The sequence below is a fragment of the Ruditapes philippinarum genome, unplaced genomic scaffold (assembly GCF_026571515.1).
Source record: "Ruditapes philippinarum isolate M1 unplaced genomic scaffold, ASM2657151v2 ctg51_1_1_1_1, whole genome shotgun sequence".
Lineage (NCBI taxonomy): Eukaryota > Metazoa > Mollusca > Bivalvia > Venerida > Veneridae > Ruditapes > Ruditapes philippinarum.
In genome coordinates this window covers 1,874-15,260 of record NW_026866950.1, presented here as the reverse complement: position 1 = coordinate 15,260, position 13,387 = coordinate 1,874, and the positions used below count along the sequence as shown (strand labels likewise).

The following is a 13,387-nucleotide window of genomic DNA, read 5'->3' as shown; positions in this document are numbered from 1 at the left end:
TTTTGAAATAAGAAAAAGTCATGTGACAAGCACCTGCTCAGAAACATGTGTTTGTGGCAGAACTCAAATTTACAATTTTGTTGAATTCACATGAAATTCTACATTTTCAAATCCCCAAAATTCATCCTTGACCTTGATCATGTGGCATCTTGTATTTTGCCATGTTTTTTTTGCCATGTGTATGTATATTTTGCCATGTGCATGTGTATTTTGTCATGTGCACGTGTATTTTACCATGTGAAGGTGTATTTTGCCATGTGTATGGCTCAGTAATGCGGGCAACATTCAAATTTGGGATTTACTTAAAAGCATTGAAAGAATATAGAAATGAAGTACACTGATGTAATTATGGCTTATTAAAACAATAGCTGTTCCCATCTATACAAACACAGCTTGCAAACTTGTTATATGCACTAAATTAATTCGATAATAAGTTTTATTTGAACAATGATATTTTATCAGGAGTTAGAACATCTTTTATAACTAGGATTTATGTTTTCTGATTACAAGAGTGAAGTTATAATTACATGTGATTAATCTAACAAGTTCTTTTGTAATGAGAGTTGTATATGGTTAATTAAGGAATTGAGCAGCTGTTTTTCCGGCCACTATTGAATTAAATAAACTCCTAGGGGTAATCTTAATTCTGCCAGACAACTAATAGTCTAAACAATCTTTTTCATATTTAAGAAATTTACTACCCAGATACATTAAGAATATTAAAAGATTAGCATTTAAAAGTCAGTTGTGTTTCTCCTTTTATGTCGACTGCTACTTTATGCAGTTGACGGGAGCTTGGTGCCGCGAAGTGTGTGTTGGGCAATAAAAACACAATAGAGGAACAATGTGTAGCAGTCATTTTTGAAACTGACACAAATAATTTATTTGTGTTGTAACTAGTAAATCTTGATTTATATGATAACGATATTATTTTGAAAAATTTGTCTGTCACTTACAGAATGAGGTAGCGTAGATATCTAAGTTATCTCGTCAATGGGGTCCTATTACGATTAAGTGTCACTGCTTCATGTTAAGATAAAAAGCCCCGATGACAGTGATTCAAAACAATATGGCTGCCGACTGTATGTTGTAACTCTGCACCTGAACAATTAAAATGTGCAACATCGAGGGAGATTGTGTTGTAAATGGATGCAGTCATTAAATCGCAATTAAACCCTCATCAGTGGGTATTATCCACAAAGTAATTCGGTCTAAACAATTGGTCTCTCGGGCAATAAAAAATCTGGTATAAAACTCTGGCAGCTGACGGTGACATTTTCCCCAAAGTGTGTTGAAACAATTTGGTAAGTCGCACAGGAAGTTAGGGCCAGGAGCCGAGCTGTACAAGTTTCTGCCATTGTTATATTACAAAATATTACGCGTGATTAAAAGTGGAACATAAATTCGGAATAATGTTGACATAAATGATGACATGATTGTTCGTTGTAAATGATGACATGATTGTTCGTAAAAAATATTGTTTTGATATTGTTTTTGTGCGCATAGAAATTGATATTAAACGTTTGAAAATTTATTTGATTGTAAAATTTCGCACATTTAATCAAGAAGTACATGGCAGAACTTATTTTAATGGAAATTATGAGAAAATTAGAGCAGTTTCACCTAATTTTAGTGTCAACTGACTTTTCCTCCGTTTTGAAGTGAAATGATATTATTTTTCAATAAAGGCATGCTAATAAAATCAGAAATAGTGGGTTTATAATAAAACTAAACAATTTCAGTAACAATAAAATTGTGTGCACAAGAATTTCTTACTTTAATGGCTTTATGTGATTTTATTGTATTAGAAGCAATTGTTTAATAAGAAAGGTGTATATTTCCGTCATGATATGCGGTTGAAACCAAAAATGGCGTAAAAACCTGTATTGCAAAAAAAATCTTGACTATAATTTTGGGATCATACCTGCAGTGTATTTGACAGGCTGCTGTTTATAAAATGATTATAGTGATTTTTATCGAATTCAGAAAATTATAGTTTATGTTTAAATATTGTTGATGAGCGATAACAACTGGAGACAGTGTCCTCAGCACCATCATTTCTCAATAGTGTTGATCAATGCAGTCCCGATAGTCATATTTTGATAGGTAAAGTGATACTGGGCGGGGGGTGTGAACACTTTTATTGTCATATCTCTTTTTGTTTGCACTTTCTTGAAGCAGCACAGTTGCTAAATCAGCGAATTAGAATTCCCCTGTTGGAAATGGGTATCCTTCGTGGGGTGGGAGGGGGGGTTGCTTTAACCATTGTGTATCTATTTACCAGGCTCAACCAGCTCATTTCTGTTGTATTGGAAGAGCAACAATGTTTGATATACTTTCTACATATACATGTAACATACTCAAGAAGACTAGGATTGTTTTTGGGACCCCTAGGGTCAAGGTTAAGGTCACTGTTACTAAAGATACAAAAATGATTTCTGGGAGAACTAGAGTAAGGAATGAGATATTCATATCTAACTCTTATGTGAAAACCCTGCTTGGGATTGATTTAGGACACTCTCTAGTTTTGGTCTGGTATATCCAAGATTTAGGTCTGGTAAAGGTTTAGGTCAGTGGTATAGTCAAAGTTTATCCAAGATTTTGTTCTGGTATATTCAAGGTTTATGTCTGGTATATCTTAGGTTTAGGTCTGGTGTAGCCAAGGTTTAGGTCCAGTATATTTAAGGTTTAGGTTGGGTATAATAAAAGTTTAGTCTGGTATATTAATAGGTTTATATATACATCAGTAAATATACCACAACAGTTTGTATTTCACTTTTAAGTTTCAAACTACATGTATTTATCTAACACTTTCAATCAATGACATCAAGATTTATGAAAATATAAGAAAATTGTAATCATTAATGACCTTACATTATTTTCACCTGCGTAAAAATTAGAGGTAGTCAAAACACTTGGTGTGTATATACACACTGTGTAAATATTTGCTTTCAAAGTCAAATACACATAAACGTATTGAAAGCCCTTATTTAGAATTCTCAGCACCGCTTTTATCCCAAACTTTGTTTCCGTACATCTTCACTTATCCGTTAATGTTTGTTAAACCGAAAGTGCTTTTCCGATGATGTTTATTGAAATGTGGAAGTGTCCATTTATGAGGAATGTACGAGTGTTTGCAGTGATTTTGTCCAGAAATTGTAAAGCAATATTTGTATTTGATATTATCTGTCGCCCTACTTGTGTTTTGAATGAACAGTTTCATTTGATGTTGCATTGATGCTACCCGATGCTGTTAAGTGGAAGGAGAAAATGTCAGCTGGTGGATGAGTACTTCATCACCTGAAGTATGGGGATGTAACAGGCTTACATAAAACAGAAATAACAGGGAAATAACAGGGAAATAACAATCTATATCTGAAGTATGGGGAGTGTAACAGGGTAATAACACAGAAATAACAGGAAAATAACAATCTACTCGTATATGTGAAGTATGGGTGTGTAACAGGGAAATAACAATCTTTATCTAGAGTAGGGGGATGTAACAGGGTTACATAAAACAGAAATAACAGGCAAATAACCATCTTTATTTGAAGTTTGGGGGTGTAACAGGGTAATCACACAGTAATGGTAGGTAAATGACAATCTTCATTTGAAGTATTGGGTGTAACAGGGTAATAACACAGAATTACTAGTAACAGGGAAATAACAATCTTTAACTGAAGTATGGGGTGTAACAGGTTAATAACACAGAAATAACACGGGAAATAACAATCTTCTTCATGTGATGTTTGGGATGTAACATGGTAATAACAAAAAATATCAGGGAAATAAGTATCTTCACCTGAAGTATAGGGAATAATCAGGAAAATAACACAGAAGTAATACAGCAATAACAAGGAAATGAAATCTGTTTAAGATATTCAGCATGCTGAAATTTGATTCTGCTCAACATCTTATTTGCAAATGACTACAATAACATTATTTAAATCAATTGTATAAAATATTCAATATGCAATATTTCAGTATAAAATGTTAGATTTTTTTCAACAAATTTGGTGGAATTCATAATACATGTATAATTTGCTTTGTTATGAGATGTGCAAAACTTATAACCAAATAAATAATACACAAACACATTTTTCATGAATACCGGACCACATGCCTTTTTTTCATAAACTTTAAAATGAAAACTTAAATAGAATGGAGGAGTAGTCTGTAAAAAAAGAAGAAGAAAAAAAAAACGGCAGGAGGATGATCCTAGTTCATGACAGTTCTCTAACAAGTGGGATTATGGGAAAATTGTCACGAGCCATGTTTGCTGAAAAAATATGGGACCGATTTATGTAAATATTTGATAGTAGTTTTTTGGAAGGAAGAATTAGGAAAAGTTTATACTATTCGCACTTAATTGTATTTCATTTATCGGGGAAAGTTGACATTTGTCCACCCCGGTAATGAACGTTGGTAGCGTTCTTGTTGTTTACATAAAAATTCGTGAAGTTTGTCCAAGTTTTAAAACTTCATGTGGGGTACGTTTCAAAACGTTTGTGTTTTGTAATCTCTGTAAATAAGATTAACAGATTTATGTATTTATGTAAATTTTATTTCAGTGGCATTTTTATGAATTTTTTTATGACTTCACCCCTTTAATTTTACTTTCAGATCTGATTTTGCACTTTAGTGTTTTACTTTGAATATTGAAAGGTTTTAATGAGATATGTTGTAAAAGGTTAACCTATTATTATCTTTGCATTATTTTTTACATATTTTTACATGTAATTGTGAATCGATAGAGGAAAAAAGTACAAAAAAACACCCACACCCCACCTGAAAAAAAACAACAACAACAAAAAAACAACAACAAAAAACAAACAAACAAACAAAACATAAAAAAGTACAAAAAAAAAGAAAACAGACTTGAATTAAAAAGTAGATCTAAATTTCGAAATAGATAATACTCAGTACAGATTTTTAGTAGTCTTGTCCTGCCAGTAAAGAACCTAACTTAAGTCTGCTCATCAAACCTCCTTTACCAAATCTATGCTTTCTCCTCAAGCTGAGTAATTTGGCTTTGAATTCCTAAGTTATGGCATTATGTTCTGTCCAAAATTCAGATAATATGTCCATTATACATATCTGATTTGACTCTTCAAAAATATAAGAAGTAAAAGAGATAATAAGTGCTAAACAATTCAAAAAAATATATTGAATGACAAAATGACAAGTCCCAATTATTTAAGTGGACAATACAAAATTTTAACACAAACATGTCCCAAATTTAAGTGGACAATACAAAATTTTAACATGAACAAGTCCCATATTTAAGTGGACAGTACAAAATTTAAGATGAACAAGTCCCATATTTAAGTGGACAATACAAAATTTAAGATGAACAAGTCCCAATATTTAAGTGGACAATACAAAATTTAAGATGAACAAGTCCTATATTTAAGTTGACATTTCAAAATTTAAGGTAAAATTAAGTCGACAATACAAAATTTAAGATGAACAAGTCCCAATATTTAAGTGGACAATACAAAATTTTAACATGAACAAGTCCCATATTTAAGTGGATAACACAATATTTTAACATGAACAATACCACTAGCTCATTTTACATATTATTTGGATTTTAGAAGTAAATCTTGCATAGTTAAGCATGGGCAGTTGTAGAACCATTATGCATATTTAAGTGAGAAAGAGATTGATAAATTCATTAAGTTCGGAACAATTCAACATAGACATTATCACCCCAGCATTAGGCCAGGTAGTGATTGCCAAGACACGTTGGCAGCATCTGATTATACAAATTATTATTTTGTAAAACTCCATAGACCATATAATGAGTTTGTGCTCCCTCACTGTAGGTATTCACCTTTCTGATAATATTCTGTAATACAGGAAACTAAATTGTCTACATTTCCAAACTGTATTGTTTTAGAGCACAGTATGATTATGAAAGACAGGTATGTACTTGGAAAGACAGGTACTTGTGATTTTGTATTTAAAAATTGATGACCAAAAATTTTTTTTTTCATTTTACCCATATCTTCCTTGAACAGAATCCTGGCAGTGACATTCAAACTTTACTTTTCATGTGATATCCCCAGAGTTGATATTAGACAGTTTGGAATATGGAAGCTGGTCATGTCAATTTATGAAGTAGTGATATAATCCTGGCAATATCATGATAGAGCCCTGTCAGTATTCTGAAAGCCTGTTCAGTATCATTATATAGCCATGTCAATATCATGATATAGCCCAGTCAATATCATGTGATAGCCCAATAATATCCTGATATAGCCCTGTTAATATCCTGATATAGCCCTGTCAGTATCATGATATAGTCCTGTTAATATCCTGATATAGCCCAGTCAGTATCATGATATAGCCCTGTTAATATCCTGATTTAGTCCTGTCAGTATCATGATATAATTTTAGCCCTGTAAATATCCTGATATAGTCCTGTCAGTATCATGATATAGCCCTGTTAATATCCTGCTATAGCCCAGTCAGTATCCTGATATAGCCCTGTAAATATCCTGATATAGCCCTGTCAGTATCATGATATAGTTCTGTTAATATCCTGATTTATTGCTGTCAGTATCATTATATAGCCCTGTTAATATCCTGATTTAGTGTTATAGCTCTGTTAATATCCTGATATAGCCCTGTCAGGATCCTGATATAGCCCTGTTAATATCCTGATATAGCCCTGTCAGTATCATGATATAGCCCTGTTAATATCCTGATATAGCCCTGTCAGTATCATGATATAGCCCTGTCAGTATCATGATATAGCCCTGTCAGTATCATGATATAGCCCTGTTAATATCCTGATATAGCCCTGTCAGTATCATGATATAGCCCTGTTAATATCCTGATATAGCCCTGTCAGTATCATGATATAGCCCTGTTAATATCCTGATATAGCCCTGTCAGTATCATGATATAGCCCTGTTAATATCCTGATATAGCCCTGTCATTATCATGATATAGCCCTGTCAGTATCATGATATAGCCCTGTCAGTATCATGATATAGCACAGTCAATATCACAGCTTGTGCTCAAAGGGAAGCTGGTATCATCAAATACTATAATTTCTGTAAAGCATTGTTTCAAGTTATATAGAGAGAACAAGGAAAGGTATGGTATATTAATTTAAACATGATTGCTCTACCATACTTATGTTTTAGAATCTGTTATCACTGGATGGAGTCTACCCCTGCAAAATGAAGACATAGATGAAGAAAACAGACTTAATTTTCCATTCACGATGAAAACATTTTACACAGACTAATAGTGATCAGCATGTAGAACATTCCACTCTTGTAACAGACTTCACAAATACAAGATGTTCATCTATATAGTCCTTAACCATCAATTATTATAACAAATTTCTATGTCAAGGGCTAACCTTGTTCCGCTTAACGTTTAACCTGCTGAATTTCTTAAATGGTCCAACTTCTATTTATGGGAACTTCCCATTATCAATTTTAGAGATGTCAAGAAAGGCAGTTCAAGTTAGAAAGGCAACAGTATGGAGCCTGCCATATCAGACTGCATGCAGTTGCAGGCCTGGTCCTTAGAAACTGGTGGAAAAGACTAATTTCTTCCTGTTCTAGCAGCTTAAGGGTTATTTCCTGAAGCCTGAATGCATTGGTTTGAGTTGAGGACTGTCCATTGTTGATTGATGATGTATAAAGGATTTCAATATCAAATTGTAAAGTTCAGCATCCATTAAGTCCTAATGGTCTGACTGCAATGGGTATTGGCCTGGTTTTATATGGGTGACTGACAAAGGCGAATCAATTTCAAACAAGATTTTTAAAAGAGAAATTATTGTGAAATAATTGTTTGTTTGTATAACTGATAAGGTGCTATAATACATGTAATAGAAAGAGCACCGAAACACGAGGCTATTTGATTTGCACGAGGGGGCGTAGCACCCGAGTATAAATCAGATTGCCGAGTGTTTTGGTGTTCTTTCTCTTTTGTATCATAGTCAAACATAAAAGCACGTTCCCTGTTGTCACAATATGAAACCCCGGCAAAAATGAACCAATGAACGAACATCTGAATATGACATTTCTGTCGCTTTCCCTTTCTCTGCCGTCACAATATGTAAACCCCAGCAAAAATGAGCCAATCAATGGGCATGCTCTGGAGTGCGGGTAACTAATACCCGCACTCCAGTTAACGCACTGTGCATGTATATGTATACGATTTAACCCTGACACATTTTCAAGAGAAAGGTCTCCGAACTATGATACAATAATTTTTACTATGCAGTACAACTTTCTTGCTTAATTGTCCAATTGCAAGTAGCAGACATGTCTTGCCATAAGGAGCCATGTCAGCCTGTATGCTTACACCTTTAGTCTGCTGTTGGCAATTGAATATACCTATGCCACCAGTGCAGATCAAACTTGGCCAGCACATCCATGCCGTCTGATCATAGTGTGCACTATTTGCTAATTTGTAAATATTTATTTTAAAATTTTTCCGAAAAGTGATGAATGGTTTTGTCCAGAATGAAAGATGGACAAGTCCATGTAAGATATAAAGGGTGGTAAAGATTGGTATGACTTGTTTCCACCTTGGTAGCCATACTAAAACCACATCATATCTACAAAGTACACATTATTTGAATAGTTCGAAAAGATAGAAGAATAGTTTCATGTGTTATAACAGCACAGTTTGTATTAATGTTTTGTGTGTTTAAGTAATTGTCATTTTATTCTTTGATAATAATCAGTTGATTTATACAGCACGGCTCCAGTACAGAAGGAAAACCTATTGCGAAGAAATAAAACTATTTTTCCCTCACTGAATCTGTCAGCGCTGATTTTTCCTGTCTAATGGACTAGTAGGGTTTATGTTTATTTCATGTTTTTCTCATGTCGTAAGGTGGAAACTGACAGCTTTACATGCTGTTTTTACAATCCAGAAACTGTCGGCTAAAACATTGTTACATTTTTACTTCAAAATAGCAAAGTACCGGCCGCTTTCGCTGATGAATTAACCATTCTTTCTTTCGCACAGAATAGAAGTGTTTTCGGAAATATTTTTCTGACAGGTTTGATGGTTATAACAACCATTGTGAAGATAGATTCCATTTTTGCCCCTTAAAAACACCATTATATAGGATAAATATTTCACGATTTAATGGGCAACCAATAAATCATGGACAAGTGGAGTTTGTAACATCTGAAATATTTCAAATTTTTTTCTGGATTAGGGGGAAAAAATATAAAATTATCCCAAGAAACCAATTTGAAAATTTTTTGTTTGAGTTGTTAATATTTTTATGAAAACTGAATACTTCATGATTTTGTTTTATGATAAATGTTTTACATAAAAATAAATGATGAAAAAAAAAATTGAAGAAGTTTTAAATATTTTTTTCTTAAAGAGCAAAAATTAAAAGTTATTATTAATGAAGTATTGTAATTATCAAAGAACTAAACTTTTATTAATTTCTAGTAAATATTTATTAAATTTTAACAGTATTGATCATCAGAGGGCAATAATAACTTGATGTTGCCATCAATGTCAACCAAGAGCCAGTAACCAGCCAATTAAATCTGGCTGAAAAGCAGACTAAAAACTGTTTACTGGTAAAATTTGTATCATTTTAATGTTTGACAATTTGATTAACATTGGACAGTTAAAAAATTACATTTAGGGCAAGTCTAAGTGCATTGCACAAATAAAGTGGTAGTAACAGTTAATTGGGCTATAGATAAAATAGTGACCCTGTTAGATGCCATCTATGGTCCTATAAATTATACAGTCAAAAAGTACTTCGAAAAGTTGTCAACGACGATAATTACTTTCGTTAAAGAAAGAATAAATGAGAACTACATTTAATATATTATAAAGTGCCTTTCGACTGCAAAATTTAAATATTGTTACAAATGTTTTTGTCAAAATTTTAATTTAAGATTAAAAGATTAATTTAAAATTTCTGTGACAATCAGTTTTGGAGAGTGATGTAAATCGCTGGGATAAGATTAATTGTATTTATGCAAATTAGATTCCGGAGGACAAGAATTGAATTATCGTATGAAAGCCATTGAAGACGTTGCAATAATGCGTTTTGTTTGAGTTTTCATGGACCCTATGAAAGCCCGACATGCAAATAGTCAATTAATTTTACACCGAGAAAAAATAAAATTGTGTGTAGTAAATTCATCACAGCTTCCGAAATAACCGAAAATCACTGGGATTAGTCCCAAATGGAAATAAATTGATTGAAGGGCCTCGTAACGGAGCATATTGGGAAGAACAGGCGATAATGATTAGTTGTCCCTGTTGTTTTCTAATTAGTAAGAATTGTTTTTAAGAAATTATTTAATTGAATATTATCAGGAATGTACCATTAAAAAACAGTAATGAGAAAAGTAATGAGGTTTTAGCAAATTGAGAGTCATTTATTTAGTGTCAGTGGATGATGTTGTTTAGTCATAATTGTACTGGTTTTATAGCTTTTGATTCTTGCTATTTCTGTATTGCTTAGGAAAAGGCATAAGAAAATGATATAGTGGTGGCATAGCCAAATGGTTAATGTGTTAAGACTAGTAATCTAAGGAAGGCTATCTAAGTGGGTTCAAATCCTGTTAGGGGCGAGCCATTGTTTCCTAGAGGAAGAAACTTTACACTCATTGCTCAGTACTGGATGATTCCAGGATCGATTCGAGAAATTATAAAAGGAGTTAACCCATTATTGCACTAAAATGATGATATTCAGCAGACAAAGGTCATAATGTTGTATCTCAGTAATCCACTTGCATATTCTGTTGTTTCACATTTAAGTAGCTGAAAGGTCAAGGTCATACTTAGGGTCAAGGTTAAAAAACCCTCCAAGATCAGATATATAGCTATCATCCATTTCTGTAGCTTGTTGTGTTCTCTTGTGAAGAATTTTATTTTATAATAATTCTGTCCATATACATGTATGATATAAATATCCTCGGCAATTACAGCATGTTTGAACAGTTTTATTCATTTCTTCAATCAAAAGTGCTTCAACCCTTACAACACTAAATATATCAAATGAACTTGTCTGTTTTTCAATCTGGACATAACCATTCATCAGATTTAGGGAAAATTTAGTAGTAAGTAATGAACAGTGCAGACCATGGACAGACAATCTGGATGTGCTCCCTAACCTTGGTCAACACTGGTTGCATAGGTGCAGCCAGCAAGCTTTGTGTTAAAAATCTACATAATATTAAATCGGCCTTCAGCTTTTTTAAAGGTTAAATATGTTATTATTTTTTTATAAATTGCTTCAAATGATTGTCAAATCAAAAGAATTAAGATGGAAAATACAATTTGTCCAGGAAAAATTACGTAAAAAATATGCACGAGTGCGCTCTCTATATTTAAATTCTATTTTTATAAAAGAACATCACTGGAACGTTATAAATAACTCTCAGGACCCTGTTTTGAAGAGGGCTTATCAGTGATATGATGCACTTTTCCAAGATAAAATTACAGAAATACTTAGTTTGAAACAACACAGAATTCTTTTTCCAACAGAAAATAAAAGCTGAAGGTTGCTTTAAATTTTATTTTTCAAATTCAAAGAATATTTTATTATGTCTTTCTTAAAAAACTTCTTGTATTTTAAATGAAACCTCTCTGTGACCCCTGCTTTATCTCAATGTTTAGGTTTTACTCATTTACAAATGTTAAAATATTCACATCATAAAGTTAAATCCCATCTCATTGTGCTAAATATTTGCATGAATTAGACAGAACCCAATTTGAATTAAACTTTTAATAGTATTTCATGTTTATAAAATGTGACATTACCTGAATTAGAATGTCACATTCTTGCTCAAAAGTTTTATTTTTGTCACGAAAGTGTTAAATGTTTCTTAAATAATTTAAATAACCGATTCTTCAATAAATGATCATAAAAATGCCCCAGAGGTTGGGAAACATATTAAATAATTGACAGCAATGAGGTTTTAAGGGCTTTTGCCATTATTTACATCGAAAATATCTGGTTTCTCAAATCTGAGATTTGCAATTTAAATGAACTATTCCTTATTCAACATGTCAATATGTAACGTAGCTTTCAAAGTTTCAATTTCACAAATTTAGGTTTTTAACATTTCAACAACATTGTGAAAATTACCAGGAGCGGAATCTTTTTCCATATATCATTTCTTAGGGACACTTCAAAAGTTAACAAAGATGTTTTTTCTCTTTCATTTTCTCTCTTTTTTTTAAAATCTAGTCTGGAAGCTTTTTGAAGGAAGACTTTTGGACATTGAATAATGTCTTTCCAAGTTTTCACTTCATGTTTTTTTTAAACAGCAGTTAACATTATTGCACCAAAATAATTGGATGAAAAATGTAATAGACAAACTACAGTGTTGCATGTGTATAGATGTGACAGGGTGTCTTTGAAAATAGCTTCCCATTGGAAACAGATTGAAAAAGAAATCTATCACATTACAATATTAAAAGTAACACTCAAGGTTTTATTATCAAGAATTTTGCTAACAAATTTGAATATTGCTGATGATTATTTTGTGGCGATGGTGTTGGTAGTTTATCCTCCAAATCTTGGTAGCAAGCCACATTGAATATACCAGAGCACGTTTCAGTCACCGCATCGTTCCTGGTCAGGTTGTCAAGCAGTTCACCAGACTGCTAGTTGCCTTCACCTTCACAAGGAACTGATTACTTTTTAACATGCCAGAGTAAAAGTACAGTGAGAATGACGGAAGGAAGGATTTCATGATTAAACACAGCTAAAGAGACCTGTAACGTCTGGGAGTCAAACCGGGGTCGCCCAATTCACAGTCTACCTATAGAGTTAACTGGACAGTTTGATGTTTATTTGAATGTTGCCATAGACTTTAATATACTTGAACCATTATATGAATTGGTATGTGTAACAAGTTTGAATTTTTGTAAGTGATTAAAATGTGAAAATTTTGCTAATAATGAATGTTGTTGTTGTTGTTATGAGATTATTCGACTTTAATGTTAATCAATTTTGATACTTGTTATATCAGATTTTAGTAAGTAAGTGCTGTTATTGTCAGATTAGCTTGTTGTTGTTTATTGTCATTTATCTTAGTTTAAGAATTGTTTGACAAGTTTTGGTTTGTTAACATTTTTTCACGAAATTGCAAATTTTGTCTCCAGTTTGAATTATTTTTTTAAAAAAGATGCATTTTTAAGTCAGTATTATTATGTAAATTACATGTTTTTATGTCATTAAAAGTTCAGGAAAAAAAAAGTACTTTGAATGAAAATTATTTCGGTAAAAAGCAATTGTAACGAATAGCATCAGGTAATGGCTTCTATTCCTATTGTATTTGTACACATCACTTTACGAACTAATCTGAAGGATAAATAATGATAACATTTTGCGTCAACAGCCTACGGTGATCGCATT

At 32.5% G+C, this 13,387-nt stretch overlaps 1 long non-coding RNA gene across 1 annotated transcript in view; it reads left to right on the top strand.

The window, feature by feature from the left end:
• Positions 1 to 7,350, top strand: part of LOC132734305 (uncharacterized) — a 37,168-nt gene extending 29,818 nt beyond the window's left edge. The window contains exon 4 of the long non-coding RNA XR_009626293.1: positions 7,158 to 7,350. This is a non-coding gene — a long non-coding RNA (uncharacterized LOC132734305). The remainder of the gene's footprint in view (positions 1 to 7,157) is intronic.
• Positions 7,351 to 13,387: the final 6,037 nt, after the last annotated feature.